This window comes from Anomalospiza imberbis, chromosome 12, assembly GCF_031753505.1.
Source record: "Anomalospiza imberbis isolate Cuckoo-Finch-1a 21T00152 chromosome 12, ASM3175350v1, whole genome shotgun sequence".
Classification (NCBI taxonomy): Eukaryota; Metazoa; Chordata; class Aves; order Passeriformes; family Viduidae; genus Anomalospiza; species Anomalospiza imberbis.
Genome location: NC_089692.1, coordinates 14,916,374 through 14,943,669, shown reverse-complemented (window position 1 = coordinate 14,943,669; position 27,296 = coordinate 14,916,374). Strand labels below are relative to the sequence as shown.

General features: G+C 46.1%; 1 long non-coding RNA gene across 1 annotated transcript; it reads left to right on the top strand.

The window, feature by feature from the left end:
- The first annotated feature begins 22,891 nt into the window (after positions 1–22,891).
- On the top strand, positions 22,892–24,311 carry LOC137481353 (uncharacterized). Its single transcript, XR_011003434.1, has 2 exons — positions 22,892–23,108; positions 24,025–24,311. It is a non-coding gene; the product is annotated as an uncharacterized lncRNA (long non-coding RNA).
- The last annotated feature ends 2,985 nt before the right edge of the window (positions 24,312–27,296 follow it).

Genomic DNA, 27,296 nt, shown 5'->3' with positions numbered 1-27,296 from the left:
GGCTGAGGGCGAGGCGAGAGGTGGGGAAGTGTTGGATTAAACTTTTTTTTTAATTTAGAGATGGGGTAACTGAGAGGTGTTTTAAAAACTTTTATTCTATATGCAGGGAAGCTTAAACCAACAGGGAAGGGACACGACCAAAGGGATATTCCATTCCTTATGACATAGGCTCAGCAGTAAAAGCTCAGGTAGAGGAGAGGAGGTGGAGCAGGGGGATATTTGTGCTCACAGTGCTTGTGTTCTCAAGCAATGTTGCACATGCTGAGACCCTTCTTCCCAGGCAGTGACTGGACATCTGCCTTTTTGCTTCCCCTGTTGAACTTGATCCATGAGTCTTTTTACATTCCTCTCTTTCTCCCCACAGAATGGAGTGAGCAAAAGGCTGGATGGGTGTTTGGCTGCTGGTTGAGGTCAACCCATCAGAAGCACCAGAAAACAGACACTCAGCTCCTGCTCCTAATAAACATCGCTCATCTTGTTTTCCTGCATGAGGTTACATTATTATTGCAGAATGTTCCTCTGTTTTTACATTTTCACCTACTTTTACATTTTCCCTCACATTCAATTTCCTTCCAAATAATTAGTTGTGGAAGTAATGACATCATCCCAATTTGCTCTAACTGCCCACACCAAAACAGCTGGCTATTTCTGCAAAACTGATTAGGAATGGCACCCTTAAAAACATCGAATTTAACTAAATTAGCATTCAGTTTTCAGAGAGAATGTCTCATGGAAACCCAGCCTCCTGAGACATCAGAGACTGATACTGATTTCCTTCCCTAATTCAAGAGGTTTGTATAAAAAGGTTGGAAGAGGCTGCACTAAACAGTTTTGAAAAGAGCTGTTTAAAACTTGATTCATCCAGAGTCTCTGCCCAGCTTTTCCACTGATGCCATTGCAAGGTGCCTCACGCACAGAAGGTGCTCACAAGAGCAGTCCGACCCCCCAGGAGGATGGCTGAGCAGCTGGCCAGGGATCTGCTTTGTCTTATTTTCAGTCTCATCTTTTCACTGTGTCCATTCTCCACAACCTCTGCTGAGCCCATGGGCGCAGGAGCTTCTGCTCCATAAATGCAACTCCTGACTTGCAGCAGCCTGATGCATGAGCCACAAAGAAGCTGTAGTTTGCCATTGCTGCCAAGAAGTTCAGCCCAGCCCAGCCTCTGGGCACACACATCAGCCATGTCTTCATGAGAGTACAGTTATTTCATAATTTTTGTTATTTCCTTCTTTTCAGCTTTTCTTTTGCTTGTGCTTCCTAGAGTTTTTATAGAAAGATATTTTTTTTAAAAGTGGGTGAACTGGTTTGTTATTAATTGTGTTTGCTCTGTTTAATGATGGGTATTTCTAGCAGAATCTGTCTTTTTAATCCAAATCTTTGCCACATATACACAAAGGGAAAAATGCCTTTAGGACATCATATTTGTAAAGAACATTAGTAATGCAGTGAGGTGGATCAGCTTCATGCATTCAATTGAGGACTAGGGTCTAAATTTAGATTTATTCCCAAGTGAGAAGGGATTTGTGGCCTCAATTTCAATAGCTGTTTCAAACCAAAGCTACCACAAGAGTTAGTGCAATGAAAAGTCCTTGATTTGGAGTCTGGGAAGGAATGGTAGATTAGAAGCTGGACCTCCAGCCTTCAGTGGAAATTCCTGGCTGAAATTCCTTGGATGTCTGACTTTGCTCTCTGTCCAACCTTTCTGTGAGTTCTCAATGTCACCAAATTGCCCTTGATTTATGGCAGGTTACCCATAAGGCCCAGGAATCCCTGGTTGATTCCACAAAGGATTCGTGTCTTTCTCAGGTTGATGGTGCTGAAAGTGTAGGTTTGGTGTTGCAGCCTCTGAGCTTGCTTTCAGTGAGCCATTCCCTGCTGTGGGGTGAAAGCCATAGCTCCAGGGGAGAGATTTGGTTTGGGCTAGAAGTGTTACCCTGCTTCAGCAGCAGTACAATGGCAGCATGGCCCAGAGCTGGTGTGGTTGTCACTGAGCTTCTGTCTTATCTGTAACCCTGAAAATGACAAAGCATTTTAAAGTATGTGGGGAAGACTCACAAAGTTATTGTCTAGCTTATGAGCAGGTCTTACGCAAGATGCAAAGCAGGGGTCAATTCTGTCCTTTTATCTTTCTATATTAAGTGTCATAATCTTTGCCCCTTGTATATGTGGAGCCTCCATCAGGGATAATGGTAATGAGTTTTCATACCAAGGGGATATTAAATCCCAATTCCCCTTCAGTAATGTTTAATGTCAACAGCAGCCTTTGATGAATTCAGCTTCTTCTTAATTAGATGCTTGAGCAAGAGATTATTAATCCATTTATCTCAAATTCTAATTGTACCATGAATTGCTTGCTGTTTCATGCCCAAGTTTATGATCATAGTTATCTTCTTACAACCTTTAAGGAGTCATACTCGTAAGTGAATGTATTCCTGGAAACTTGAATTGTTGTGTTCTTATTTGTATTACTTTCCTCAATATGTGTGTGTGTAGATATTCCAAAAGCCCCACTGCAGCAGCCAGGGCTATCCTGCAACACAGCAACTCAGCAATTGCAGCTAGATGCCATTGTCATGGTGGTGATATCAGGCCTTTAAAAAAATGAATTTTATCACCAGTAAGGGGAACTGGGTGCTTCTCATGGCAAAGGCTGGGGGTTTTATACCAGAATTACTGAGTGGGCTTGATTTGGAGACCTGCCAGCTTGGAAATGCAGGTTAAAACCATATACTTCAGCTGGGATACTAATGTATAATTATTAATGATCCTATAGATCTAAAAATCAGTCCTGGGACATTCAGGGCAAGCCAGTCCATTTGTTGAAAGAGCATGTAGTTGCCTAAGTGACACACACTTGCCTGGATACAGCCAAAGATTATTTTGAAAATGTCCTCAGAGCAGGCAAAAGGTTTTTTTTCCCCTTTTAACAGGCTGAACTGGCCTAGTTTGCAATCCATGGTGAATACTGCAATGGCTCCATCTGCTGAAACAAATAAATCACTGGGAGCTTCAAAAAGTTGCAGCAAATGGGATTTTTTTTTTTTCTTCTGGGGTCTGTGCTGCATCCCCTCTGTGTTTCTGTGTCTGGGGTGGGCTATTTCAGAATGGACTCAGAACATACTGCAGCTTCTCTGTGTGTCTGTGTGTCCCCACGGAGCAATGGGTCTGACAGGCACGTGGCTGATATTCAGTCAAGTGGAATAATAAATGACAGGGGGTGAAGCCACTTTCTCAGTGTTCCTGTTTTTATCTGGGTTGCTGTGTAGGGTTGCTGTGTGCAAATAGGGATTTAATGGCCCCATCTAAAGGGAACAGTCATATCTGTGAAGAGAGAAGGGTATTAGAGTGAGGGTAGCAAGTTTTTCTGTTGTGTTCCCTGGTTTTAACCATCTGTACTGGTTGCTTGTGTTAAAAAATACAAACAAACCCTCCCACAGTCACTTCCTATCCTGAATACTGTGGCACATGACAGCTCTTCTGGCACTGCAGGGCTCAGGTGTTGCCAAATGATTGCTTTCCTTGGTGTTCCTGATGTCCTCACTGACAGCTTGTCCTGGCTGTCCTTTCCAGTGCAGAGCTTGTTTCTCACTAGGGTCCCTGTACCTCACTGCTGAACAAATTCCAGCCGGGATGAGGCTGGCTGCTCCCACCCCTGCAGCTCTGGGAGGCCCCTCTGGCAGAAGCTGTGAGCATGTTCACAAGCAGCTGGGCTGAGTTTAACTCCAAATACACCTAAAATAAAATCATACCTGCACAGCTGAGTGCCACTGTGTCTTGTTTTGGACGAGAGAATGGTTTAGATGTCTGTTTTGAATGCATCTGGCAGACTGCATGAACAGGGATAGCTGCAGTCAGATTAGCAAGCATTGGGGAGTTTCTTGCCCTGTCTGCACTCGGGAAGCTGCAGTCACTTGGTGTGTGAGCTCCTGCTTCACTGAAATTGTTTTACTCTCCTTTCTCGTAGCTGGAGAGCAGCTGACCTTATTTGTGTATCTCATCATTGCCCTGAAACTGTTCCCCACTACCAGGTGAATCAACTGTAAGAGAAACTGCCAGGACACAAAGACAGCTGGTCCAGAAGCCTTTGTCAGCGTGGTTGGCAGCAGCCATTCAAAACTGTCATGTGTTTATGCATGGCCTGAGCTCAGAACTGGGATCTCTGCACCCTACAGTTTTGTGAACTCCTCCCAGCTCTGTCAAGGATGTACTTTGTGACTTGGGGAAAGTCAGACCTCTCTCTTTCAGTTTCCACTCAGAGAGTGTATTTGAGCCATGGAAATATCTCTTGCCTCACCAAGACTGGAAGGATTAATTGACCTGTACATTTGAAACCATAAATTGCCATGCAGGGCCAGGCCCTGCATCAGTGCATAAAGGGAGGTTCTATCATTGCTTTTGAAGGGAGAAGAACTGTGATCCAAGTGCCTACAAGTGGGCAAACCCCACAGTGACAGGGCAAGTTAATTCATAACTTCTTTTCCCTGTCTTCCTGAAACCTCCTTGTTGACTTTTCTTATTCACTTAAAAATATTCCTGCTCAGTCTTCAGGCTCAGCTTTCTCCTGAGCTTTGTTTGTTCCCACTGTTCTTTGTAGCAGGGTAGTTCTGCTTGAAAAAGGCACTTTGATTCATTCTGTGCTCTTGACTTGAAGCTAATGGGGTTCATCTGATCTGGTGAGTCAGAGAAAGTTCCTTTGCATGTCTGTCTTGTGGACTGAGTGAAGCAGAGCCTCTGTGGAAGACAGACATGGGATCATATAAGAGTGTATACACTGTGCCTGACTCAATCCTGCAACCAACTCAGTGTAAAACATGCCTTTCTGACATGAGTGTATGGGGAATAATGGCTAAAATTATTTCAGTTCCTCTCTGCCTTTGACAACTTTGAAAGCAGTGTTATGCTGATGCTGAGGGGTTTATTTTGAATACTACACTGCATGCTTCTTTTTAGTCAAAGTCGTATTTATTCTGCTTTTTAATTCTCTGCTCTCCACTTCTTAGAACATATGAATCTCTTTAATGTAGTAAACAATGTTTTCTGGTTATACTACTAGTATTTTGTGGGGCATATAACCTCAAAGTGGAGATTTTTCATTACAGGATCTTTTTTTAAAGTAACCCAAGAATGGCAGTGTTGGATTCAGGCTTCCCATGTAGTCTGTGTGTGGCAATGAAGAAGTCATTTGTCCCAGAGGCCCAGCTCACAGCTGAAACCTTAGAGACAAGAGGAAGCAATGCTGTGGAGGAGCTCATAGTCAAGTGCCAAAACACAAAGGGACACAATCAATAATTCTTGCAGTGGTCCGGCTGTTCACTGTGCCCCATTTGTAGGTTGGGGCAGCAGTGTTGGGGTAAGCAGGCACACCAGGTAGGGACTGTGGGTGCTCTGGGTCTGGGGTGGTGGAAGGGCCCAATGAATCCCAGAAGACAGAGGAGAGGGATCCCTAACCCAGTTTGCTGGAGACCGCCCAGGGGTGAAAGCAAAAGCAGAAGGGGGTGCAATATTCCTGCTGATACCTGATGTCACGAGAAGCTGAGTAGTGCAGGATCAGCCATTCCTGGTTATGTAACTCATTTGTGGCCTCAGATTCATTTGATCCCTTTTATGCATTTTGTTGGCAGCAGAACATTCTAGCCATTGCCCCAGGAAGGATGAAAGAGGGCAGTCAGAGCAGATCACATACCCAGTGAACCTGAAAGGGAAAGGTAACTAACCATCCCTTTCCAGTGGTTACCCTCTTCTCTGTCAGCAGAGTAGGATTTTTATCACAAATCCTACCCCAGGCTGCTGAGAAAGGCCAGCAAGTGGGTAGCTTCTTCCACCAAAGGAATAACTATCCCTTTCATAATCTGTTTGATGTGACATTATTCCTTCAAAATTCAACCTTTGCTGGAAATTACTGGTTTTAGAAGTGACCTAAGGTTGCCAACTTCAAGCTTGGTGTTGTATATTTGACAGCACTTTGGGTATAAGAAGTTCTGCCACCTCCTCCTGCCTGGTCTGTTTTGTGTGTACGTGTCTTTCACCAGGCAATGAAGACAGAGAAAAAAAGTTCAAAAGGAAAGCATTTTTAGAAAATCACAAGTGTTGGTGGCTAGTGAGTATTTCAGGGCACATGCAGGTCCTGAGAACATTTTCAAACACATTTTTGAATTATCCCTTTTTGGTGACTGATAAAATTAATTTGCATCTTTGAAAAGTCCCTTTACTTGGACTCCTTGGGTGCTGTGAAGCTTTCTGTGTTCTGAAGGTCAGGGTGTGAGCTTGGGTTCCCAAATGGCAGTCTAACATTAGATATCTGCTTTTTGAAAACCCCCAAACTCGTCATCACGAGTTCCACATGTGATGCATGTCTCACAGACCTGCAAGTCATCAAGGCAGGCAGGCTGTTCTGCAGAGCACTGCTGCTTGTGCCTGCACGCTGTGCAGCAGTGCAGGAGTGCTCTTTGATCTGCTGGGCACAGATAAGGCCCTGCTAAGAGGATGTATTTACCTTAGGAGCTCTCTTTGATGAGTCCTCTCGTTGATGAGAGCAGAGCTTTGTGTCTGCTCAATTTCTCTGAGCAAACACCATATCAGCTTTCAGCACAAGGCTCTGGGTGCTGCACCCCTGCACTGGGCAGGAGGTTCTGTGCTGACCCTGGCAGGGCAGCACTCAGCCCAAGGGATGGATGCAGTGGATTTTATCTGCTGTGAAGTGCAGCTGGAGCTTAGGAGGCTCTTTCACCTTTGTCCTTAGATCAAGGCTGTAAGTCTGATGAGCACTTTGTCATTTCGAATATGCAAAAATAGAGAAAAATATTTCACTGCCCCATCCTTTAATATCAAGAATATTCTTAGTCACCTCAAGAAACCAGCAATCACCCTGTGCCATTACACTGTAGATAATTTCTCCGTGTCATTCAGTGTTATCAGTGTTGCAGTCCTGAGCTTGGCACCATTCTGTTTACTGACACATTGTTAGTCCTGAAGGAAAGCTTAAAGTCCCTATTCTTCTTTTTACTTGAGGATGGTTTATGGTAGGGATTTAGTGATGGGCTGGTCACGACTCTGTGCAGGCACAAGAGGATGTACATGCCCCACTCTCAGGGCTGGGAATGGTCTTTACAAAGCCTGAGGCTCTGCTTAGGATTTATGTATTTACATGGGTTTCAACAGCATGGTGACTGTTTCCCAGCTACAGATAATGAAAACATGACCAGGTATGCACTGATACAGCACCCAGAGCTCCACAGAACAATGTAGAGTTGAATGTCAGAGTAGAACAGTTTTACAATAGATCTTTCATTTAAAAAATGATCCTTTCTTTCTTCCCAGACTCATACTACTTTCTGCTACTTGAATTTTCCAAGAAATTCGAGGGCAAACACAGCTGTATCATTGAAAGGCTCCAGAAGCAGTGAGAAAATGAGACTGCACTTATCCCTGTCCACTTCAGAGACTCTCCTTGGATGGTAACAGTTCTTTGTTGAGCCAAGAGATTCATACCAAGGTTGACAAACGCTCCCTGGGATACTGACATTACAACTGTGTGTCAAACACTGCCCTGTCACAAAGGCATATATCTTCTGCTGTTTGGCAAAAAGTGGGGAGCTATTTCTGAGATTGAAGAACTATTTTCTTAACTCTGCTGGGCCCTGAAGGACTAAACACATGTCCTACAGACTGTATATGCACTTCTAGAAATGCAGCCATCATCAGAGCTGACACACCTCTCCTTGTGTCCAAAAATGATGCAATTTTGCTGTGAAATAATGAGAATTTCAGACATTACACAGTGTATTTTACTACTCATGGCAATTTTACTCATCCTTTTCTAATCTCTCTCCTCTTTTTTAGGACGTTTGAATGAAAGTTACTATTTGGTTATCAAGGATTAACCTTGTAAAGGGCTCTTGTAGGGTTTCACAGGCATGATATGAAGCATGTGGGGCTTTCACCTCCTGCCAGTGAACCAGCCCAGATTAAGCCCTCTGGTCTAGCAGCTCATCACAGGCAAGACGGAGCATGGTCCCTTGCCAGTGCAAGAAACGTGCATGGTGAGAGCTCTGAGACACTGACAGTGAGAGCAGTCCTTGCTCTGAGATGTTGACATCTTGTGTTAGAGTGAGTAATGTGCTGGGATGTGTGCCAGCCTCCGAGACCTTCATGGGAAGGCAGCAACATAAGCAATTTCAGTGTCAGTTAATTACACTTGAAGACATGGTGGTGGTTGTGGTATCTAAACACAAAATAGACAGAGATGCAGAGAGGTGCCTCAGGACATGGTGACTTTAGTGTGACAGAATCAACGAAGGGCTTTGAAGTCTTGTCTTGTTTTCTTTGCAGATGTTTCTCTTTGATCTCATGCTGGGGTTTGTTTTGGTTTTTTTTTTTTTTTGACAGATGTTGGTTTTTGGTTTAATGTTAAAACCCATTGTCACATATAACAAGAGCTGCTGGATGCAGCTGTTAGCCTCTGACATCAGAGGAAAGTTACCTGCATGGCTGAGTTCTCCAAACCTCCTCTGCAATACCTTAGTGCTGGTGTCCTGCAGGACTTGCCCACTTTATCATGACTGTCCCTATCCTCATCTCCCTAAAACACAGTGGCTGCCCCACAGATGATGATTCCAGTGCCTAATCAGTGTAGAGAAAGGAAAGGGAGGACACTGGGATCAGGGGTGCTGCCTGGCTTATTTTATGGCCTATTAGATGGTCTCTGGATGTTTTCTCTTCTCTGTGATAGACTGACACTTTTTAGGATACTTTGGGATCCACAGAAAAAATGCTTTGTAGCTGCATTAATACAAATAATTCTTTTCCATGCTTCCGTGGCACTCTCCCAGAAGCTGTCACTGGCTTTGTGCTGGACCTCTGGCAGAATTTCTCCAGAACCCTTTTTCTGCCAACAGCGTGGGCACCTGAAAATAGTCGAATAATATTTTTTCAAAAATTAGTGGGGGCCATAAAGTATATTTTTTATGCCAGTGTAGGTATGATATGGTTGTAATAAAGCCATTGCTGTATTGAAGCACTTAAAACAGCTTCCCCTGCAAGCTGCTCACACTGGGGGAATTGCTGTGGATGCTCTTGGCTGTTAAGCCATCCCAACAGAACTTTTTTGTGCCTTTCTGTCTTGGATAGAGAAGACTGGAGAACTTTATCCTGCTGCCCTTGGCCTGTCCTGCCTGCACAGGAGGGCTTCAGTGATAAAGGCCTTACAGCCATCCTCATCCTCTCTTTGCCAGTGCCAGCATGTCCTCAGTCTGTATGGACTTACGTGCACCAGGGGCTGCAGCTGTGTTTTCTCCCCAGTGCAGGCACAAAATAATGAGTCAGTATGAAGGGCCTTCCAATCAAAAATGTGTGTACCTTAATTCCTCTCTATTTTTCCTTTCACTGCATTTTACCAAATATACATGAATCAGCAGAGCTAATAGATGTATGCAAATAGTGTTAGTTTATTTTCTTTAGGCATATTCTACTTCATGTCATTGCTAGAGGTGATATTCTAGTCTGTTTTATTTGTTTTTCCTGGAAATAGAGTGTTTCTTTCTTACAGAATACATCTGAAATTAGCAGTAAGGTCAATCTACAAGGTTTTTGTTGAACAGCTGCTCTGATGTGTTTGTTACAGAGTTCACCTTGCACTGTAGAACAAAGGAGGTCAGGGAATGCAAGCATGTGAATTCTGTTCCCTTCTAAATGCTGTCAAATTCCATTCATTGCCCTTCATGGTGGTGTTACTGAAACACCTTCACACAAAATACCAGTATCAAAACCAGTGGATTTCCTGGAGTATCTGTGTAGGCTCTCTTGTGGGAATCATTATTTTGTGTAGGCTCGTTCATCAGTTTTTATGAGGCTTGAAAAAGTATCTGTACTTTGCAGTAGAAAGGCTTTTTTTGGATAAGAGTATTTTGCAGTTTTTTTTTAAAGCTACCTGGAACTTAATCTGCTACCTGGGAGTATTTCATTTCCAGCTCTTTCCTGGCTTATTTCTGGGCTGTTGTCTCCTGGCAGTGTAACTCTTTGGTGGTTTGGGGGTTGAAGTGTGGTATGTGATTTAGCAGCATTTCATGCATCCCGTTGATCCTAAGGAAGGAGGCTGTGAATTGCTGTGTGTGAGCTGGGCAGTGACAGCCTGTGCTGGCTGGAGCACACGCTCTGCATTCGCAGCCAGCTTCATGCAGTGACTTGTGGTGACACAGCCAGGAAGAGAGGAACACACAGAGTCTGGGCTGAGAACAAGAAACAGACGTTTTAGAGCTGGAGTGAAAATTCCAGCACTATTTAGCAGCCATGTCCCTTTTCCAAACACTTGTGCAGGAAGAACCATCCCATCTCTGAGGGAACCGTGTGTGTTTTTTTCTCCCCTGGTTTCATTCTGCCCACTTCAGTCATGTCATATTCCCATGCAAAGCATCTCCCCAGTTCCCCATGCACTGGCCCTGACCCACTCAGGGGGTCTGCAACCACTACATGGGAATTTATGAGCAAAGCTGCTGCTCAAGAGGAGCAGGGGGTCTTTTTGCTGCTGCACCTCTGAGCCCTGGTGACTTTTAGAGCAAGTTATTGCCCTCCCAATAATTAATATTATTTTAAGTGGATTTGGGCCCAGACTCAACAACTAATTTAATCCCCAAACCTCCTGCTGAAATTAATGGGCTGCAACATTCATGTTGACTTTAGTGGGATTTCTATCTTGTGATTCATTCATTGCTCTTTTCCGTATCTGAAGCTTTTCCATTCTATTTAAAGTGTGAAGGGACTGAGCACAGCTCTGCTGTCTCTGCTTGTTGCACAGTGCTCTTTGCACACCCTTCAGGTTGTTAAATTCCGTGATATTTGAGGAAGAGTATTAATAGCTAGGATTCTGCTCAGGGACTAGCTTTGAAGGCTTCTAGGATGGCGCTCAGACTGCATGGTCTGTGGGGCTGCCAGACACTGACTTCAGAGAACTGTAGAATCTTGGAATGGTTTTTTGGAAGGGACCTTAAAGACGTTCTTGTTCCATTGCCCTGCTATGGACAGGGACACCTTCCTCAGGTTGCTCACAGCCCCCTCCAACCTGGCCTTGAACACTTCCAGGGATAGAATGTCCACTTTTAATGTGACAGCTTCCCTGGATAAGCCTCCATCACCTGCTATCCCCACTGCAACACAAAACACTAATCACTGGGAGGACTAATTTATAGGTGGCCTGGATAAAGCCCTTGCACGTTTGTCCTGACTCTTCCAGCATTTACACCCAGATGTGAAGACACAAATAACTAGCACTGAAAGTTTGCTGTGGACAGCTGTAGATTTTCAATTAACAAGTCTTGTTAATCTTGGGGATGCAGCTGCCAGGGTGGCTTGTTTGCTTTTCCCCTCTACCTTGTAGTACTGCTGTCAAGACATGAGGATTGATTTGTGTTTCCGTGCACTAACATGTGGACAGGATTCAAAGCTGAGATTCTCATTATACCTATGTTTTCCCAGCTTGGATTCATCTGACTCCCTCTGCTGCTGCCTGCCTTCCAGGCTGTGCACATCCAGGGAATGATCATGCCAACAAACTCCAGAGCTTCCATGCAGGACAGCTGAGCCAGGTGCTGCTGGCTGCTGTGTCCAGCGATGTGTAGTCCCTCAGGGTATCACACAAGACATGAGAGGACCTTGTTTGACATCAGTGTTTCTCTCACAGCATCCACACGAGCGCAGGTTTACTTCAACAGTGCAAAGTGCATCTTGGCTTTGCACCCTGGTGTCTTATTTTCCTTGCCCCAACACAAAGCCTCAGTACACTCTGGAGTCAATTGTGATAGGAAAGATGTCTAAAACTCTCTTTTCTGAGGGCTGTGAGCAGCAGCTTTTTCCATTTGTTGTTTTCTTGAACTATCAACTTGAGGGCATGGTGGATATTTTCTGTCTGCAATTTACCTGAGTTTTTCCTTAGCTGTAGCTCAGTGTCTTCCTTTACTCTGCAGGGGACTTTCAGCAGTGGACCCACAAAGAGCAACACCCTTCCAAGTGTTACAGTCTGATTTCAGTGTCATTTTCCCGTTGTCTGAAAGATTTTCCTGTGCCCATGTTTCTGCTGGAAAAACTAGCTGGTGTTTATCACTCTTCTAATCACGCCGAGTTTTCAGTATCTCTCCTTGCAGTTCCTTGGTGTTTAACCTTTTAATTGCATCTCTTACTTTGTTTGTTTGTTCCAGGATCAATGGCTGCAAAAGTAATTTTCCACATTAGTAGTTTAACATGGCATTCATTGCATTAGACTCTTGCACCTTAGAACAGGCACCTTGTGTTAGAATTGTCTTTGCTGTCCCTCAGTGTCGACGGGAACGAAAATGACTCCAAATCCAAGGCTAGAGAATGGACTGATTTATTTCAAATGCACCGCTCTATTTATAGAGAACATCGCGCAGACTAATTTCATTGGTCCTAGAGTAAAAACATCTCACACCATTGGTGAGCAGTGAATGACACACGGTGGCAGAACCGGTCTATAAACAATGTGAACAACAAGATAGATTAGAGAATTATTTACATTCTTTCCCAACTGTCTCCCAGGCTCTCGCCTGGTTAGAAAACCTTCTCTTTTTCTCTCTGACTGAACTGAGAATACCCACACCTCAGCTTTTTTTTTTTTTTTTTTTTTTTTCAGTGCCAAAGCCAAGATCCTTCCCTATTTAGCCCGGAAGCAGAAAATTGTGAAACCTTTCAGTAGGAGATAACAGGGATATCAACACAGCGAGGTGCAGACAATGCCACGCCTGCCCCAGCCATGCCCGAGGCCTCCAGACACCACCAGTTCCAGCTAATCCTGCATTACACAGAGCTGAGCTCAGGCTAAAGTCACCTCTTGGCTCAGACTGGGGCTACCTTCAAAGTTTGCCCTGCTTTGGGTAGGACGCCCAGCCCAGTGACCTCCAAATTATTCCGTGATTCATTGCCACCCTTCCCTGGCTCCCTGACTCCAGGCAGAAGGTGGCCTGTGTACAAGCTCAGGTCACTGCCTGAGCACGGGCAAGCTCTCAAAAGAAGATTCCCAAAATCTCCCAGGCAATTCCTGTCTAATCCAGAGGTGTGTCAGGGGAATGACTGTGAATTCCTTGAAAGCCTGTGTTTAAAGCCTAAGGGCCCCACACCTCTATTTTCTGTTTCTGTGAAACTGTTTATAAAATGAGGTTTATACTATTTCTCATATTCCCCTGCTTTTATCACAATACTGAGCTAAAAGTAGTATCTTTAGTCTTGTGTAAAAGCCCTCATGCTTGGAGAGTAACATTGGTGTGGTTCATGACAATTAACAGGTTACAGCTGCTGTGTGCAGGCAAGGTTCAGGTTGGTAACACTCCTAGAAGGTAACATTGTGTTTAATAAACAAATATTTGTGAACTAAAAGTCCCCAGTAGATGTGTTTGCTGACACCTGGTGTCTTAATGAAGACTTTTCTTCTTAAAATAACAAATTGCACACGTTTGCCATCACCACAGGGCATCCCCTTCCTCCATGCCTGGAGAGGGAGCCTGAGGAATACAAGCACAGACCAAAGCTGTCTCAGCCTTGTTTCCTTAAGGGCTGTTTTTCATCCTCTCTATTCCAAAATTATCTCATTACACAGCATAGACCCATATAGCTTTGCAATAGTACCCTGCCCTCCTTTGGTCTGTGAACTTATTTATATCTGAAACATTTTTATTTGTTGTCTTTTTAATGTCATATTTTAAAGCTTCTCGTGGTGCTTGACTTGCAAATGGATACTTGAAACCAAGATGAGCTAAATCTCTATAAGAACAGTTGCTGTGGAAAGGGTACATTTATATTAGATTATATTCAAACTGTGCTGAAGGAATGGAATTGAACCAACAGGGAAATATGATTTTTGTTGCCTGCTTCTCCTGTAAATGACACATCATTTCATCTGGCTCATTTTTTTATTGGTATTTTCCCTCCTGCTTCAATTGCAGAATTACTGTGCTATGGAGGCTGGCAATTGTACTGAGACCAATGTCTTTCAGGTAAGATGTCTTTCACCTCTTTCAAAAGTGTGCTGCTGCTTCATTTGAAATCAGACTGTCAGACAACATGATTTGGGTTTGTTAAGAACTGTAAATCAGTTTTCAAACTAGAACACTGGCACAGGTCTAATTTGGCAGATCTCTGGCATGACACAATTTAACAAGTCGGGTTCAGTGCATAATACATGTTTGATGAAAGCAAGATAAGACCTTCACCAAAAAAAAATTCAAAGCCCTGGTGTATCTCACATTTAGGATTGTCACTGATGTTGTAGAAGACATCTTGATATCACTAACAGATGGCAAGGAGTCAGCAGCTAAACAAAAATGTGTGTGTCCAACTAGAGGTTCCTGACTAGAGCTAAAGTCTTTCAGAAGCTGCTGCATTTCCCATTGGGACAGAACAATTCTGATTGATTGACATTTTTTTTTAAAGTGAGATGACACTTTATCAGAAATTCATTTTGTCTGTTTGATTTTGAAATATTTCATTTTCAAATTAACACTTTTAGTCTTCTTTAGGGCTAGATGAATTCATTATACTTATATACTTTAGCCAGTAAAACCCTCTTAATACCTGTTAATGCTAGTTACCTATATATGTATAGACATGCATTATATATTTATATTTTCATTAGATATCTATTTACAATATATATCACTAATTATTCTCTTGAAAAAAATATTAAGAAGTTAAAAGTTGAATGGCCAGAAGTTCAAATGTGGGTTTCCAAAGAGAACAGTAACTTGTATTGACCAAGAAGGGAAACAGGATCTGCAGTGCCTTAAAGGAATGGGGTTTGATCTGATAGAGAGAGAGAGAGAATTTATGTAAGATCTGATGTTAAAAAAGTTGATTATAATCTCTCTAGTAGTGTCATATTAGTCAAGAATACACCCCTTTGTTTTCAAACATCATTAGAATTTTAAAAATGTGTAAAATGCATTCAAACTTGTTAATGCTTAATGTCGATATTATAGTATTATTTTATATTAAAACCAGAAATGCAGCAGGGCAGGGTGCAGGTCAGACCTGTCCTGCTCCCCAGCTGTGGTGGCAGTGGCACAGGGCAGGCAGGTATGGCAGGATCCCTGTTCCAAGGCAGCCCTGGGAGTGGGATGCACAGCACATTTTCGGCTGTGTCATTGCTGTTCTCTCATTTTCCAAGGTGCTGCCAGGAGCTTTGTGTCCTTGCCACATCCTCTAAGCCAAAAAGATATCAAGTGTCACAGTGTCTGCTCTCCGGGGATGCTGGCTAATAAAGTGTTCTCCAGCCAGCTGCCAGTGCCTGCTTCTTAGAAATAACCCAAACTCGGGAGGTTACAGAATCCATTAACCCCAGGATGCGTTATTATCCCTAAGCAACAAAGATTTTTATGAGCTAAATCACAGCTTTGATAACAGTATATTTTAGAAAATACTGCCATGGTCCCTAAAAGTCATGAAGATGCCTTAGAAGTCATAGGTTTTGGGTTTTTTTAGCAGGTCTGAGATTTATTTTTTAACATTAGTATCATGATGATGTCTAATTCTTAACAATTTTCAAATTTTAAAACAGTACTAATTTTTTTTCCTCCGGATGAAATGTGGCTTCAGACCCTGGGCTCTGAGGAAATCGGTAAATATTGCAATACAAACACATTCCGCAGTCTTTTAAATCCTGACTGTTAATTTTTAAGACAGTATGAATTAATTGTAAGTTTCTGACACAGACACAGCATCTAAGAGAACTGCAAGATTACAGTCCCCAGAGTATAATCAGATGATGTTTTCTTTGGATGCCTCATCCTCTTTCACTGCTGAAAGCACTGAAACAAAGATGAAACTTTAGTATTCTGCTTGTCTCTGTCAGAGACAAGGCAGCGAGTGCTGGTAGCTCTCATCTAGCAGATGTTTGTCACTCTGCCTGACCAACCATTCCGGTTCTCCCTGAGTGCCACAGCTGTGAAAGGGAAACTGGCCCTGGAGCTGTTTGAATGACAGGCTCAGACACCTCCAGCCCCACAGCAGCAGCACTGGATGTGCGTCACGGCTCAGGTGTGCATCAGCCAGGCGTGGAGGCTGCAGAGAGACGTTTCCTTTTCTCCTCCTGGGAAATACCTACAGCTGGCAGATAATTTCCAGAATATTTTCCAGCACCTGATTTTGCCAATATCTAAAGCTGATGTTTTTGGAGGCTTTCTCTTGGTGATCCTAGGAGATGATGTTTGTCTTCACTCTGCAGTCGTGGCAGGAAAGGCCAGTAAGCTGGGCTCAGGATGGGGCAGCCTTCCCGAAGTACAGCTGATCTTCCTCTTGCTTTGTTAAGACAGGTTTTGCAGGAGTGGGTGTCACATCTGCCTTTTCTCTCCAGGGCTGAGAGCCCCAGAAGAGCAAGCTTCATGAACACATCCTCCTTGTTTTCCAAAGATCCTGTGAAACTCCTGCCTGGTCTGCATTCAGTCAGGACTCAAAGTATGAAATGATAAAGTCCTCTTGGGTTTTTTCATCATTCACTCTCAGGCACTCGGAAAGTTCACTGGGTTTTGCAGTGTCTGGTTGAATCCACATGCTTATCTTTCCAGGGATACTTTGGAGTCAAGGCTGATTTCTGCCTGAGCCTAAGTTGATGTTTTCAGGCCAGCCATAAGCAGCCCCATGTCCCAGGCTCTGCTCTTGGTGCCCAGGATTTCAGACATGCTTTTGGAACTAAGCCTGATACACCTTCTTGTCTGTCAAGGGCCAAAAAAATTCTTATTATCCTTAAGTCAGTTGATTTACCACACCAATGCTGCAGCTGTTGTGTTCGAGGTCGTGGTCTCTAAACTCTGTATCTGCAAATTAAAATGGGATGCTACTATAGAAAGGTAGCATGGCTCACAGCAAACAGCAATTGTTGCCTGCATTTCTAGATTCAAGGGTGGCCAGGAATCCAGCTGCTCACAGGAAGGTTTCAGCTGTGCTATAAAAACCAGCCCACATGCAATTTGTTTCTTAATGTACCTTTGCCTTGCTCATCGGGAGGATGCCCATCCAGTAAGATGGGTGTGTGTTTTCTCTGGAGCTGTGTAATGAAGCCTGGTTTAACTCTTCCTCTTGCAGGAATGCAGATTGCTCTTGCAGCTGTGGTCCAGATGGAATACCCCAGCCCAGAGATGGTTAGGCAGGCACTGAATGCTCTGTGTTTGAAAGAGGAAATACTGGTGCTAGGAAATCAGTAGCATTAACCATCTCCATCTTTTTTGAGGGAAGAACTTGCTATGGGAATGCCTGTCTCCTGCATAGCTCTGAAAGTTTGGCTGCCTTGAAATTTAACTCAGAGGCATTGTAATTAAACCTTGGCATTTGAAGTAATTAAGAAGCAGTCTACATTTTAGCATAATTTCAAAGCATCAGCAGGGTGCTGACAAAAATGAAATATGTTAATTTAAAAGTGTCAAAGTTCCTGTAAGCACGTGGTTCATACTGTTGGCAACAAGCTCTTACTGTAGCCCCAGTAATCTAGAACCCAGCCCTTCTCTAAGGAGAGATCAAAGAGAGGAGTCCAACTGCAGGAAACTGAGGGCCAGAGTTAGCACTCCCCATCAGGGAATACCTCTTACATCACCATCTCTGCTCCTTCACCTCAAAATCTTGGGGAGGTCCAGGAAGCCCAGACTATGAGCATCTCCAGGAGATGCCTAGGAAGGAAGCAGAATCCAATCCACTGCTTAGTACTTCATCTGGAAACTGGATCTTTTTACATTGATAAATAGCCAGAATATGTTTCTTTCCATCAGTGCCTCTGGGAGTCTATTCATCACCACATGCAGATTCGGAAAAGTAAAAAATTATGTATGTTAGCCCAAAAGCCTCCAGGAGAGATACTCAGTCACCTGTCACCCAGTGCCAGCCGGGGAGTGGGTTCACAGGTCAGGATTGCTGCCATTTTACTGCTTGAAGAATGTTGAAAAGGCAGCAGTGTAAATACCAAGACTTTTCAGTGAAGAGGTCAGGACTGGCAGCATCTGTGACGGTGACTCAGCCCCTACAAAATCACAAGCATTTTGTGGAGCACCCTATGTCAATCTCTTGGTGATAAGAGCTTTTGCCTAGTTTAAAAAAGTAGTTCATGAAGTCAAGCTCCCAAAGACAATAAATCAGAAGACAAATAAAGGTCCTCAGATATATTCATGGCATTCAAGAAGTACTGAACACTCTCGAAAAGCAGACGCAAGCTGCGTGTTTTCAGTGCCCTCACTGTTAAGGAAACTTCCCAGTCTGACCATTCACGAGACTCTCTGAAGTCATGTTCCCAGTGCCAGAATTCCACTGCTGGGACAGAAGTCCCTTCACAGCCGGCAGATCCAGTGAGCTCCAGGGTGTCCCGCTGGACTCCCTAATCACACAGCCACACCAGGTTTCTTTCCCAGTGTAACCCATCTCAGAGTCTCATATGTCTGTCTGCATAAAGCCATTTATTCCTCCAAGGAGGACCCACAACAAAGGAACCCCTGAGCTTTTATAACCTCTCAGTCTCCCAACAAGCAAGCCTTGCTCTTCCTCCTGAATCCCCATCTCCATGTGCATCCACCTCACTGAGGTCACCCCTCTCCATCTCCAAAAGCCTGGTAATTCCAGGTTCCTGATGTGTCCCCTCAATGTCCATTCACCTGGCTGGCTGTCACCTGTCCTCACACCCTTTGTTATCCCAAAAGATTGGCAATTCACAGCCTCTTGTCTCAGGCCCCTACCCAGAGCTCAGTCTGCATCTCAGTCTGCAGTTTGCAAGCTGAGCTACCTGGACCAGATGTACTCCTCAACACTCAGTATGGACAGAGAGCCTAACATAAGAAGCTCATTTTTTAAGTTCTCCTCCTCCTATGTCACTAGATTTCTGATGTGTGCGCAGTAAAAGATGCCAAGGAGGGGTCCTGGGGGATCCTGTATCAAAGCACACGGGGCTAGGCAGTGTGTGAAGGTTTAGACTTTGTTTCTCCAGCTCAGGGCAGCCTCCTACCGAGGTCCATCCCTCAATGCTGAGGTCTTGGAAACCAACCACGTTTCCAGCAGAAGCCTTAGCTATTGCCTGAGATGCTCCCCTCACTCAGGTGTGCGTGCACCTGGAGCAGCTCCTCCAGCAGCTCTTCAGTATTTTGGGGCTGACTCATACAAACCACATTTTCCTGCTGTGCGTGATTAATCTTGATATTAGTGACTAATAGTGTCTATCAAAATTTTCCCCATTTTTCTGTGCTCTGTAAACAAGCACATCTACAAGCCCTTCCCACACTATGGTTATGGCAAGTGGCAGCCCCAGCTGTCTGCATTCCTCCTCCCTGTGTGTTCCTGCAAAGCATGTCACAGGAAAGGCCGTCCCGGTCACAGCCACAGCCTCTCACACATGGAAATCCCAATTTTATGTGCAGCAGCTCAGACTGTGTGCTTTGCTTTAGTTGTCTGCAGACCCCAAACTTGCCTTTACCTGCAACCACATCTAGACCAAAGGAATGAGGTTTGGGGGTGGGAGTGAGCTAGGAAATGGTTTTGCATACTGATGTGAGTTCTAGTGAGAGGAATCACACTGCAAAACAACACTCGAGCTTCACAGACTGATGAGATTACACTCCAGCATGCTTGTACTGGCACTGCTGAGGGGCCAGGTCCCCAGTGCCTTAGTAGCTTGATTGCTTGCAGTTCCTGATCTTCCACCTATGCTGACAACCTGCTAACTTGGGGTCAGAGTAACTTTGGATTAAACTAGAAGTTTCAATGGTAAAAGGTGCGACCTTTAGCTGCCCTTTGAAGAAAATTTTTTGTTTCCCAGGACCTAGAACACAGTGTCTGGGAAAAAGAGTCAGTTAAAGGTAAGCATGCCTGGAGGAAAGTGGCACTGTGGCAATTTAACAAATGTGGCTGTGCCAGGCTCTGCCTCCCACTGCAAAGGATCCAGGACCCAAAAGGCAGAGATGTCCATGAAAGTGTCTGTCCCCTGCATTTTGGCCCTGACCAGCTTTCTGTCACAGACCATTAAGTCTGACCCTGTTCTGCCATGCAAACTATTTCATTAATCATTGGGTGCTCCATCAGTCATCCATGGGTGCACCATGTCTTTGGGCATCCTACAGCTTTGCAGGTGTTAAAACAGCCCAGTTCCACAAGGATTAGGGATAGGTCACACAAGAAAAAGTAGGGAACTTTCACATCCTCACACTGATGGTTTGGGATAGCCGGATGTAGGCAGGAATAAAGGCAGAAACTGGATGAGCCATTGGCCTGCATGGCATCTCCTGCTTCTGTGGCAGAAGAATTTGTAGCACACATTATACTGTCACTTATACCAGGAACATTGCTTTGTGACTTCCAGCTATTGCTCTGGGGAAGCCTGGGGAAGCCAGTGGTGCCCCAATCCAAGGCAGGAATAGAGTGTTAAGGAGACTTCTCTTTGTATACTCTTGAATCTCCCTGCTTAGACTAAAGTGACAGGACCATCAGAAGAACAGATGGACAAAGCTGGAAAATTTTTACTTGGGACAGGTGTCCTGGCTGGCCAACTCAGTTGTGCTCCACTTAGTGGGAACAGTGCCACAGGCAGAAGCTGTGAATCTCAAGGATTTCTTTCCCTTTTTCAGATTAATTTTAACTTAAGTTTCCCTCCAAAGTGAAGTCAATGAATTCCCTCTAATATTGGATCCTTCAAGCTTCCTCAACTACACCTCACATGCTATTGTACAGAGCCAATACAAGACATGATCACACAGATTTCCTCCCTGTAACAATCTGTCAAACAATTCTGAGTGCAAAACTTGTGGCCCCCTGTAATCCTTCCCACCTACCCTCTTCCAGCCTTTAAAAATGATTCCATACTCTTTCCATTCCCATGAGACCTGTAAGTCTGGCAGCTCTTGGTTCTGTGGGAAGGGAAAGACCCTTTCTGTGCTAGCCTGGTAAGATTTTTGCATTAATAGGGTTTTTAATTGTTTTATTATGAACTACACAGACACAGAGCCCTTTGGCAAGGGCACCCTGTAGAAATAAATTGAGTCATCATCCTTATAATAGAAAAGCTAATTCAGTATGGATCTGTCCTCCAGTTAAGGGCATGCACATCCCTCAGAGAATGGTTTTACCAACTGACCAGACTTCTGCTTTTAATCACTGTTTGCTTTTCCTGACAGATCTTACTGTCCTGCCTATGGAAACTACTTATTCATGGCTGCTACAGTAATGTGTAGGATCAGCCTGGTCCTGGGCCCCCCTCTGACTGTGCCGCTCTACTTCCAGGACTACTGCATCATCCACTGCTAGAGGGACTTGGCTTGGAGACTGCTTGTCCTGCCCAGAACCTAATTGGCCTCTACTTTCTGCCTTTTTTTCTACATGAAACGTTGTAATACAACCCCAGGTTTGAAATACTCTTCTCCTTAATATGTGAGAGTCTACAGAGTAGAAGTAAAACTTCTGTCTGGTTACAGAGAGAAAAATGAAGAATTTCAGGTTGTTGTCTGTCTATAGTGAAGATGTGTTTGTCCTGGATCAGCTCCTTGTACCATTGTTATGACAGTGGACAAAGGCCTCCTCAGACACTTCCTCTTCTGCCTTGGCTTTCTTAATACATTCTCTCTTTTGATTTGATATCCTCTTCTTATTGGGAGGGAGGGATTTCATGTGGGACTGGGCTAAAAGGAATTTTAATGGTCCACTAATTTCAGTATCCTGCAAAAGGTATTGAGTGACTTCACAAAATGTCTCTTGGTGGCCTCTCCATGACCAGGACACTCCATGCAAACTCCAGACAAATGACTCCACTGAGCGGCCACAGGCCATGCACTGGAGCACTGTGGGTCGCACCAGGGAACAGCACCCTTGAGAGCCTCCATGTGTGCTTTGATATAAAGCAAGGCTCCCATCCAGAGGTGTGTTCCAGGAGCTGGCTAAGTAAGCTGTACAGCAGATCTCCTGTGCAGTCACTCTGCCTGCCTGGAGTCATTCCCTGCTGGCCACACAGTCCCAGGCCACCTTCGCTGAGGATGGCAAACACCAGCGCCTCTGGGTGGTAGATGGGTTTGCTCATGTGTGCTCAACATCTGCTGAAAGGAACTCAACCAAGACAAACATGCTGGTGGCCTTGTCCTTCTGGTACCGGACCCGTCCAGGCTGTGCACGCCTTTGCCATGGGAGTCTGTTCCAGCTGCTGCCTCCAGCACAGAACCAACACCATCCATCACAGCACTGGAAGTCTTCCAGGATTACTCACAGGTGGTTCAAATTTTGTCTTGGAGTCAAAACTTGCCTTGAGATTTGTCTCCAAGGCAAGATTTGAACCATCTGTGAGTAATACTGTGGGACTTGAAGGCACCAGTGGCCAAAAGCTGTTTTCTTGCAGAGCTCCTCAGTGAAGACAAGGTGCATCATTCCTGCCAGGCACCTGGCCAGGAGGGCTGTCACCAGTAGTCAGGACCTCACTGCTAAGGCCAGCAGCAAGGGGAGCAGCATGGTCCTGAAACACAAGAGGAGAAGGACAAAATGCCAAGGAAATGACTTAAGAACTTGTCTTTGCACAACAGGGAGGCAGGCTTGGGGAAGGAAGAGACCTTCAAACATCTCACTGCGCTTTGGTAACACAAGCTGTACTCAAAGACTCCACACTGGTGACGTTGCAAGTACCACACAGCATTTGTTTTTCTGGGTGGTAAATTGAATGGATGTGGCCTGAAGGCTGTGAGGGTTGTGCTGTACAGACTGGTTTGGCTGGGTTGGTGCTTTACTGTGGTTGATAGATTTTTATCAGATGCTTTTACTTGTTAAATTTTCCTTGGTTGTGGGAACAATCCAGCAAATAGTAAAAATGATGGAGCACCAGGAGACATGCAGCCAAGGAGATCATTTGTTTGGCTGGATCCCTTCCTGCACAAGGGAGGCTTTGTGTGAGCTCACAGAAGAGCCGTGTTCATCTTCCTGTGGGCAGAACTGGCAGCAGGCTTCAGGCTTTGTCTCTATGCAGAGTCAGGCTGGCTTGGTTCTCCACGGAGCCGAAAACTCATTATTTCCGAGGTTACGGCCAGGCTGCTGGGAGGCTACAGTTCCTTGTGAGAAGTGCCTGTCTCCCAGCAGCATTGGCAAGGAGGCAGCCGGGCCTTTGGACAAAGGAAGAGGTTTGTACTGGTCTCAGAAAGGAATTCCATGCTGCCTGTGAGAGCTGCCATGAGGGTCATGCTTCTTTGCAGTGCTGACCTCCTCGGAGAGCTGCAAAGCTGGGGGAACCCATGGCCCGTGGGTCAAGGACATGGGCTGGTCATGGTTCCACCAGCACCTGGTCTCCAGGGTGACACCAGAGTGAACTGCTCTGGTAGAGGTACATATGCAGAACTGGAAACTGATCAGGTGCGGTACAAATGCATGTGTGGAGGATTGGCTGCAGTGGCAGGGGGTGTGATGGCAAAGGGACAGCCCTCCCAAGGGTCTCCTGAGGTGCACGTCACTCCTGCTCCTGCAGCGCCAGCTGCCAGAAGCTCCTGATTAGGTGCTGCCTCCGGGCTCCTTGTCACCAGCTGTGCCAGGCAGGACTCAGTCCAAGAGCTGGGTGCTGAAGACTCCAGAGGGGTGCAGGCAAACACTGGCCCCCTGCTCCCATCTGAGGTACATCTGCACCATGGTGGGTGTTTTTCTGTCCGTGACACTGTAATCTTCCTCTTACAGACTCTGCTTTGTCACAGTCTGGCTGTAAAACTGGGGGAACAGAAGCACCAGTCCTGAAGGCAGCTGTCCCTACAGGCATGCCTAGTTTTAAGAGCTTTGTGAGGGTGTGGAGAAACATTTGTAAGTATTCCTGTTGCTGGATCCAGACCATGGCACAGCAATGTGCTCTGAATTCTCCGTGCAGGATGCTCAGGGGGCCAATGGCAGTGGGTGGCAGGTCTGTTTAAATGTGTGTGTCTCCCCCAAAAGCTGATGATGTGGCCAGTGATTCTTCACTACAGCTTTTTTTGGGATGAGGGATGCAAGTCAATCTGATCATATATACATGAGAAAAATCAATGCCCTGGCAAAGCCAGTCCTATTTCTGGCTAGAACATGTCAAAACTCATCTTCAAAATGCATCTTGAGTCATAACCACATCCAGTTCATGGGAGGAACCTCACTCCCTGGCCTTGTTGGGTGCAGGGATGAATATCCTTCATTGTGGGATCTTCACCACATACAGAACTCGACACCAGAAATTGAGTGGTTTGGGATGAAGAGGAGGGAACAGCATGCATGGGGCATAGCCTGGAGTTCATCTTTGCATGCAAGCTGGGATGGGGATCCCATGAAAAAGCTGAACATGCGGACATGAATTAAAAGATGTCTTCAAAGCAGTGCTTGTGTGTGTTGGCTGACTAAGACTGCAAAGATAAGTCTAACACCAGGTCTCCACACCAGGCCATGGCTGCAATGCCTCAGCCTGACACAGGCCATGTTTCAGTCAGTTAAGGAGAGGCAGCTGAGTGACCCAGCAGAGCCATGATGGGATGGTGGGCAAGGATGGCATCACTGGACAGCCAAGAGGTTTTGCAGATGCAAAATGTGGAGTGCAGATTTTTAAGGTGTTTATAGCTCTGTCCAGCCACAGACAGCTTTTCAAAGGTCAGCAAGAGACCTAGCACATCTCTGCCAGGAAATTTGTCCCCTGTTAAACAACAGACTCCAGAGATCTTGTCTTCAGATAAGGTGATGTTTTCATGGCTGAACAAATATTTTGCTGGGAAACAGCTGGGCCGTTATGGGCAGATTTGAAAATAATAATAATAATATAAAACCAGTTCTCTAGCATTTCAGTGAAAGTAGGTAAAGCTTGGCAAACTTCCCATAACTGCAAACTGGGCTTTTTGCTGTGGGCAGTGCCGGGCAGCATTAGAAGGCAGCAGGCAGCCGTGGTGCCCAGAGCCGGGCAGCCCAGGCGCCAGCTGGAGGAGCTGGCAGCACACCGGCCAGCTTTCCTGCCAGGAATCAGCCTGGCAAGCCAGTTCAATAGCCTGCCTGTGTCCCACTGGAAAGCATCAAGGAAGATGTCACCAGTGATGAAATTGCTGACAACTCAGTGGACTCTACTAAAAAAATTATCCATCATAAAAAAAAAAAAAAAAAAAATTGCCAACTCTATGCTAGAGCATCTCTGCCCAAATTGTAGCATCCTGAGGAAGACAAATTCCCTTTTAGCACAGGATTTTGCTGTGGTCCCATGCAGAATTTGCCATGGGAGATGAATATCTCAGCTGTGTAGCAGGGCAGCTCCAGCCACCTCACTCTGCAAAACAGCCACCTGCACATCCCGGCATCACGGCGCCGCTTCAACCGGTGACTCAGGCGTTGGCCTTTGCATATCTGCCATGAACTGCAGTTTATGCAAGGCCTCACTGCTTTGCTTATGCATTTCTACATCTCCAGATCCTAGGAGATGATGTTTGTCTTCACTCTGCAGTCGTGGCAGGAAGGGCCAGTAAGCTGGGCTCAGGATGGGGCAGCCTTCCCGAAGTACAGCTGATCTTCCTCTTGCTTTGTTAAGACAGGTTTCGCAGGAGTGGGTGTCACATCTGCCTTTTCTCTCCAGGGCTGAGAGCCCCAGAAGAGCAAGCTTCATGAACACATCCTCCTTGTTTTCCAAAGATCCTGTCAAACTCCTGCCTGGTCTGCATTCAGTCAGGACTCAAAGTATGAAATGATAAAGTCCTCTTGGGTTTTTTCATCATTCACTCTCAGGCACACGGAAAGCTCACTGGGTTTTGCAGTGTCTGGTTGAATCCACATGCTTATCTTTCCAGGGATACTTTGGAGTCAAGGCTGATTTCTGCCTGAGCCTAAGTTGATGTTTTCAGGCCAGCCATAAGCAGCCCCATGTCCCAGGCTCTGCTCTGTCACCTCAGGCTGCTGGCAGGTGTTGAGACCTGGCTGCACCCAGCCCACATGGGCTTGAGGAAGAGCTGGGGTTGGCAGCTCCCCTGGGACTCAGGGAAGTGAGATTGATTGAAAACTGGCCCAGAATGTGGTGATTAGCAGCACAAACTCTAGCTGGAGGCCAGTCACTAGCACAGTATCTCAGGGGTCAAAACCACATCCAGTTCTGTTGGGAAGTAGCTTTTCTGAAAAGGATCTGGAGATCTTAGCGGGCACCATGCTGAACATAAGCCACAGAGAAGACTAAGGGTGTCCTGGGTTGCTTTAGTCAAAACATTGCCAGAAGGTGAAGAGAGGGGATGCTTCCCCTGTGCTCAGCCATGGTGGATCAGCCCTAGAGCCTTGTGTCCAGTGCTGGGCTTCTCAGTGCCAGGGAGATAGGGACACAATGAGGAGAGGCCAGTGAAGGCACACAAAGGTGATTGAGGGACTGAGAGAAGGTGCAAAGCAGAGGGAGCCAGGCTCTTCACAGTGGTGCCCAGCGCCAGGACCAGAGGCCACGGGCACACGCTGCAACACAGGAGGGTCCCGCTGAACTTGGGGAAACACTTTTTCATTGTGAGTAGGACCAAGCACTGGCACAGCTGGCCGCGGACGTTGTGGAGGCTCCATCCTTAGAGATGTCCAGCAGCTGTCTGGACACAAGCCTGGACAGCCAGCCCTGGGTGACCCTGCTGGAGCAGGGCTTGGACCAGATGACCTCCGGAGGTGCCTCACCTCAGCCAGCTGTGGCTCTCTGAGCTCCTCCCGAGGAACATGGAGCCTTTTGTTCACCCCAGGTTCCACCCTGGGGCTGGCAAGACGTGATGGGGTGACAGGAATAACGAGGGAGTGTGAGTGCAGGTGGCGGTGGGGTGACAGTGTAACAGGGCTGACCAGGCTGAGGTGGGGTCGTGAGGGTGGCAGAGGTGACGGTGTCTGCAGCGGTGAGGGTGGCAGAGGTGACGGTGTCTGCAGAGGTGACGGTGTCTGCAGCGGTGAGGGTGGCAGAGGTGACGGTGTCTGCAGAGGTGACGGTGTCTGCAGCGGTGAGGGTGGCAGAGGTGACGGTGTCTGCAGAGGTGAGGGTGGCAGAGGTGACGGTGTCTACAGAGGTGAGGGTGGCAGAGGTGACGGTGTCTGCAGCGGTGAGGGTGGCAGAGGTGACGGTGTCTGCAGCGGTGACGGAGTGGCGAGGGTGTCAGGGTGTGGCGGGCGTGTGACAGGCTGCGGTGGCGCAGGCAGGAGGAGGCAGGGCGGGTGACTCGGCTGCAGAGGGGTGTCAGGGAGTGGCGGGGCGGTGACACGGGACAGCCGGCAGGGACGGCGAGGTTCGCGTGGCGGGACCCGGCGCCTGAGGGCCGGGCGCGATGGCGGGCGCAGCCGAGGGGCCGGACCTCCACGCCGCCGGGGGGCGCTGCGCGGCGCCG